Raw genomic sequence first — 7,545 nt, 5'->3', positions numbered from 1 at the left:
CAGGTGGATCTCTGAGATTGAGGCCAACCTGATCTACATGGTGAGTTCCAGGCCAACTGTGGCCACAGGAAGACCCTGTCTCAAAAACAGAGAAGAAAAATTGCTTTATTAGATGAAGGGATAGCTGTACATTTATCATTAAGGCAGCTGTAGGCAAAATGTGAAGGAAGTTCATCTTGTCCCTCAGCTTGGTTCCCTGTGCATCTTCCTACTTGAGGCTGCTGCTTAACAGTCTCTGAGAGAACAATCACAAGAAGGCATCTTTTCAACTCAGCGTACAACAGAGATACTTGCAAGTGAGACAGAAGTTTGGTTTCATAAAAATAATGTGCATTGTTTGATATTTTCTGTTCTCCATTTTTCAGAGGCTGACTACCCTGCACTAAGTTGATAAAATTTGATACAAGTAAGCAAATACAAGTTGAAATAGATGGCTGTGGACTGTACTTTTGAACCTCACCTTGGTGTCTGTGTCGTCTTTCCTGGACTCTGCTGGACAGAGTCCCGGCTCGCGACAGCATCACAGCTCTATTGTGAATTATAATGTCTCCAGTTAGCTAATATAATAGTGCATGATGACATCATAATCTCCATTGTGTCAAAATAATTCTCCATTGCAGCATCCCCTCCAATGTAAAATCCTCCACTATGATACCAAGCCCCAGTTATCAAAATGCTACGTTTACATCACAATGCTACATTCTGTCATCACAAGCCTTCATTGCACCATCGCAATGCTCCAGTTCTACATAAAAATGCTGCAGTCCTGCAAAAATCAGCATCATGTGGATGACACCGAGTTCTACTGCTGGCTCAAGAAATACCTGAGACCCCCTTTTTCTTATTTTATTTATTATTTTTATGTGTATGCGTGTATTGCCTGCATATATGTAAGTGCACCCATGTCATGCAATACCCACAGAGGTCAGAAGAGGCTGTCGGATCCCCTGGGACTGGAGTTACAGTTGTTAGCTGCCATGTGGGTGCTGGGATTCGAACCCGGATCTTCTGCAAGAACAACCAGTGTTCTTAACTGCTGAGCCATCTCTCCAGCTCAAGAAATACCTGAGGCCCCTTTTACCACAGAGTTGTGTCCTCTAAGTGCCAGCACCACAGACCTGGGAAAACTCTTCACTAGGTGGCACTGTTCTAGCAGAGTACTCTAGAGCCTCCCTCTTCAGACGCTTTCACCTCAAAAGAAAGTCTTTCAGTGACTTTGCATATTTACATTGACTCAACTAAGAAACTCCTCCTTGAATTACCTGAAACAACCTTAGTTACCTACCACAGCCACTATAAACTTTTTGCAATGATTTTTGTATGTAACCTGAACACAGAAAGAGGACTCAGTCCTCAGTCCCCATCACACCCTAAGTAGCCCAGCTAGCAATGATTTATTTAAGGAATAACTCAAGTATTAGATAGTACACTTGGAGTTACCATATAAACTCTAAAGTACTATATAGAAATGATTTTATTAGATTATTAAACCCCAAATTCCTTCTTGTTTTTAAGATTTTATTTTTAATTGTGTGTGTATGCTCGTGTGTGTGTGTGTGTGTGTGTGTGTGCATGTGCTCATGAGTGCAGTACCCTCAGAGGCCAGAAGAGAGTGTCAGATCCCCTAGAGCTGGAGGTACAGGAGGTTGTGAGCTGCTCGACACAGGTGCTGGGAAACAAACTGGGGCCTCTGCAAGAGAAGTACATGTTCTTAATCACTGAGTCTTCTCTCTAGCTCCTAAATCCCATATTCTAACTGACTCCCAATGATGTTCAAAAATGTTATCCTGCTCCCCCTTGAAATATTCTATCTGAGTCTACTTCCCTGTCTTCCTCCCCTGACTTCTGGCACCATCCATAACTGGTGACAACCTGTCTTCCTGTGGATCTCCCTGCTTTACTAGGCCGTTACCTTCTTCCAGTAGCCCTTTACAGCACCCAGCCTGCATGAGGCCCTGAAACCAGCCTGCACAGAACCTAGAAAGTGGATGCTCAATACTCCTTGTGGTCGCCCAGCATTTGACCCTCTTCATGTGGTAGAAAGATAGTGAGTGGAAAGATCACCTAGCCCCAAGGTGCTGAAGATGCTTCCCAGTCTCCCAGGCATATGACCTTCTTCCTCTGATGGAGTACCCCCATGCTAACTGGTGCCCATGAGAAGCAAAGAGCACTGTCATGTCTCCCTTTGAGCAGCAGCAAATGGGCTGCAGTGGCACGCTGCTGGCCTAGAGGTGGCATCTGGCCCTGGCAGCAGAGCCAGATTGTTCCTCAATGACCACTTTAATTTTGACCCTGGGAGCATACTCAGCCCTGGCTCCAGCCCTCCCTGCAGTTCTGCGAGCTTCTTTATAGTTTAGTTTGTTAATACATTCTTTTTCTGCTTCATCATCCAGGCAGTTAAGGATTTTGACTGATATAATAGGTTTAGGGAAAATAGGACACCTTAATCCAGGTTACTGGAAAAGAAATGGTCTGCCCCCTGTTTGGAGTGATCACCTAGGCAAACCTGTGGACTGAGAGCTTCCTCACACAGAGGCACAGAGTCAGAGCCTAGAGCAGCATGGCATGCCTGCTATTCAGAAAGGGACTGATGAGGTCCCTTACGGCTCACTTGGGAGTCAATGCAAGATTGGATAGAGGAATGGAGGAAAGAGGAAAGAAACTGGCAGAAACATATGATGGGAGTAATTACAAAGATATGAAAATGTGGAGTTGGAGAGATGGCTCAGTAGTTAAGAGCACTGGCTGCGCTTACAGAGGACCTGGATTAGGTTCCCAGCACCCAAATGGCAGCTAACAACCTTCCATAACTCAAGTCCCAGAGGATTCTATGCCTCTTCTGGCCTCCTGCATATTGCACATATGTACATACATGCAGGCAAAGCACCCAAAAAAATTAATTTTTAAAAAAATGTTGAAGTAGGGCTGGAGAGATGGCTTAGTGGTTAAGAACACTGACTGTTCTTGCAGAAAACCCAGGTTCGAATCCCAGCACCCACATGGCAGCTAACAGCTGTCCATAACTCCAGTTCCAGGGGATCCATCAGCCTCTTCTGTTTTCAGCCAGCATTGCATGACACTGGTGCACTTACCTGCATGCAGGCAATACACGCATACATATTATTAAAAAATAATAAATAAAATAATTTTTTAAAGGCCGAAGAGATGGCTCAGCAGTTAAGAGCCCTAGCTGTTCTTGCTGAAGACCCGGGTTTGAATCCCAGCACCCATGTGGCAGCTAACAGCCATCTGTAACTCCAGTTCCAGAGAATCCAACACATTCTCTGTCCTCCACAGACTCTGCATAACACAAGTTTGCATAACACACATTCAGGCAATACACTCATACACATAAAATAAATTACTCAAAATTTTTTTAATGTGGAGACTCTGTCTCAAAAAGACCAAGAACAATGTGTTGAAGGGTTGATGGTTGATAAGTGTGGTGTATTCCTGGAAGCTTCCTGGGAGAAGCAGCTCAGTGCAGAACTTCCGACTTTCCTCACATCACAGTTAGTAGTTGAATTGTACATCCAAGTAAACCAAAGGGGGGTTGAAGGGAACTTGAAAAGGATTGGTATAAAAAACTTCATTACATCCTTTTTACTACATAATTGTAGGGAAAATAAAATGCATGGCACTGTAGAAGTGTTTAAACATTGATTTACATAAAACTTCTCAAACAGCTTGCTTCTGTGAATATAATTTTTACATTAGATTTTGTGCTTGACACATAGCTAATTGCCTCCTTATCAAGTCACTTGAAACTGATTTCAAAATGATTGATGGTCATAATCAAAGAAATTATTGACAAAAGCACATGATTATAAAATGTAAAACTTTTCAAAGTCATTTAGAATTTTGCAATGATTAGAAATCCTATGTAAACAATTTACTAGTTCTCCCTTTTCTGTCATTGGAAACTGGTAATGTTGAAAATTTTCATTAATGATGAAAAAGTATTTTGCATCCAATCGGGCTTTTTTACTCTCAAGCATTTCAGAATATAGTACCGTGGGGCAGGAAGATCTAGTGTGAAGGCAGGAGTCACCAGGCGGTGAGCTAAGACCTTTGCATGTGGCTCATCAGCAGATGATAGAAGAAGCATCCTATGAACAGAAGTTGACAGCCACAATGTAGAGGTGAGCCCTCAGGAAGCCCCACTTGCCACTTCCAACCCCTGAAAGCCTCACTTTAAGCTTTCTGTGTGCTTCTCAGGTCCGTGGAACAGTTCCATGGACCCCTTGACGTCACTAGACAGCAGGACATTCAGATCCTGGCTGCTGTGGTGGAAATAGAGGTGGCAGAGCACTCTGGGCTGCCTTCAGCCTGCTGAGGCCCAGCAAAGGCATAGCTCATCTTGCCCCCCATCCGTGAGAACCTCAGGGTGCATCACCAAACTCCAAACCATTAGAGCTTCCTCTGCCTAACATGTTGAATCAGGTGCAGTGACACCAAAAAATCAGAAGAGGGGCTGGAGAGATTGCTCAGTGGTTAAGAGCAAGTACTGAGAGGACCTGCATTTGGTTCAGAGAACCCGTCAGGAGGCCCACTACTGCCTGTAACTCTGGCTCCTATACCCCCTTCTGGCCTCCACAGGCACCTGCACTCACAAGTACACCCACACAGACACAGAGACACATGATTTTAAAATAGAAAATAAATCTTTTTTAAGTAAAGTTTACAGTCTGTGTTGTAACTCTGGCTCCTATACCCCCTTCTGGCCTCCACAGGCACCTGCACTCACAAGTACACCCACACAGACACAGAGACACATGATTTTAAAATAGAAAATAAATCTTTTTTAAGTAAAGGAAAGTTTACAGTCTGTGTTAGTGATGACAATAATGGTTTTCAAGATCCAGAGACACTAGGTCCAGTACCATGACAGGGAAGTCTCCGGGAGCCAGTGATGGCAAGACCAGCAGCAACCCATCCTGACCACCCCGTGCCATGACCTTGACTACAGATCTGGTGTCTCAGCTTTTCTCAGTTCCAGATCATTTTCTAAGCTTGCTTCTCCAGAACTTCTTTCAACTCCATGAAATACCAGGATCAGTTCTCAGTTTTCTCCAGAACTGTTCCTCTCTCTCCCTCCCTCCCCCACCCACTAGTGGCTGCCTGTCTGATCTGATCCCTCCCAACTGTCCTCATGGCTTGTGCCAGCATTTCCTCTTTTCCAATCCCTTCTCACCCAAATCGCTCTCTCATTCATCCCTTCTCAATATAGCATGGCACATTCTCGACTTTCCAGGGGATTTACCTGGTGGAGAAAGTCTAAACCTTTGATGAAAGTTACCATCCAGTACAGTGGAAATACAAATAGCAATCATAGTAGTGATCAAAATAGAGTGAGTGTCACTTCTTCATTTGTCATGCATTGTGCTAAGCTGTTTTCTTCTATTATCTATTTAACAGATTTTTCTCAAATATCCAGTATATGCCACACACCAGGACTACACTGATGAACAAGACAGGCAGCATCCCTGCCTCTGTGGAATACTACGTTACAGTGAAGGGAGAGATATCATAAACAAAGAGCTCATTTCAGGGAATGCAAAGAGAACGTGTGGGAAAGGATGACGGAGGAAGCTACATGGAAATCTTCACAGCAATCATGTGAAACAACTATTATAATCAAGATTCTAGGTAAGGAGGGTCAACATTTACACAGGGACTAAAAATGGTACTTAGGTCAGACAAAAGACTCACATGAAAGGAAATTAGTTCCTAACAATCTCTTTCCTCCTGAAAGAAACTCTAAGCATCCACCTGGACCCTCACCTCTACCTGCTGCTCCAGTCCAGCTCCAACAAATCTGGGACCAGGGATGCTGGTCAAAAACAGAACATCTAGGTCAATTTGGACTTGTAATAAATAATGAATCATGCTTTATTCTATGTATGTCCCAAATACCTCTTTCTCAAGAAAAACCTGGACCCCTCTGGATAAATATTTCAAGGGACATTCTTATACTAAAAACATAGATAGATTTAATTGGCATCCTGTATTTTATCTGTCAACTTTGAGAACCACGAAACAGGGGTCTCAGTCTGCCAAGCCTACGTGGTCTCCATGTTGGGAAAGGGAAGCTTGAAGCCACCTAGGGCTGAGCCAGTCCGAATCTTTCTGTCTCTACCCTCAGCTCAGAGCAAAGGAGGAAACAGGTCTCCCTCCTTGTTGCTTAGACACCAACTCTGTCTGAAAGTACTTCTTTGGCTTAATCTTGATGCCTGTCAGTATGTCTCTAATCCACATGTCTCACTTTGCCTTTGGTAAACCGAGGAAAAGTAAACTCACATCCATCTCATCTTACTCTTCCAGCCCCATAAAATATCTGCCTATGCCTTCCTCTAATCTCAGCTCCTTCCTGACACTTAGTCCACTTCCCTGCCCTTGGAGGGAGCCGTCCTCAACTGGGCTGTAAAAAGACAATAAAATTCTTGTGGAGGGTAATTGGGCAAAATGTTTCGGAAACGTTTCAACTCAGTGAACCCATTTCTAGAATTTGTGCTAGAGAAAGCATGAGGTAAATACACAAAGATGTGTGCAATAATATCTGTGAACAAAATTGGAATGATATGAGATTGTTTAAAATTATAGTATGTCCACATTATAGGATACTGTGTAGATATTAAAATTATGCTATGGGATTCTCCTGACAGGGCACAATGTTAAACTACAGTTCAATAAAGTAGAAACTATTCAAAAGAAGTTTAGACCTGGTGTGGTGGCACATGCCTTTAATCCCAGCACTCAGGAGGCAGAGGCAGGTGGTTCTCTGTGAAAGCAAGGTCAGCCTAGTCTATACAGCAAGTTCCAGGCCAGCCGTGGCTACAGGGAAACCCTGTCTCAAAAACGAAATCTCATTTCTAATTTTTTACAAATTATACATAATTATACATATACAAATTATACATAACAGATCAAGAAATATATCTCTAGATAAGGTTTATTTGAAACCAACTGGTCATTACCCAAGATCTATCCACAGGACACACAGTAATTAAATAATGCCAGAATGGTGGAACTAACCTTCTTGGATGTTTAACAGACATACCTTGAGATCTATACTAATTGGGTCAGAGGGACACAAAGGATGCTTTTTGCTCCTTGCCCTCCTAGGTCGATTAGTTCCCAGCGACTATGAGCATCTCGCAAAATGTCCTGTAAAGGTGCTGGGTCATCTGACCTCTTGATCAAGGAGGCCAAGGAGACCCCACCAGATATACTTGAACTAGTGTCCAGTCTATAAAGAGGAGGGTCAACATGGAGGAATCATTTCCTCCATGCTTCCAAGAGAAGCCAACAATGGTCGAGCAGGACCTTTGACTTATCTTCACGTAGATGGAACTGTTAAAAGAAAGGAGCCAGGGGCTCCTCCCAAGCCCATGGGACCCCTGAGGAACAGATCCTCAAACGACCTCAAGAGTAAAAACAAATCAGTTTATCTGGTCCAATTGTATGTCCTTAAACACCCAAAAGGGAAGTATAACCAAAGATTAAAGGGGCCAATATAATTTCATAAGAGCACACATATATATA

The sequence above is a fragment of the Nannospalax galili genome, unplaced genomic scaffold, assembly GCF_000622305.1.
Source record: "Nannospalax galili isolate Female #2095 unplaced genomic scaffold, S.galili_v1.0 scaffold1679, whole genome shotgun sequence".
In the NCBI taxonomy this organism is placed as follows: domain Eukaryota; kingdom Metazoa; phylum Chordata; class Mammalia; order Rodentia; family Spalacidae; genus Nannospalax; species Nannospalax galili.
Note: the sequence above shows the minus strand (reverse complement) of the source record.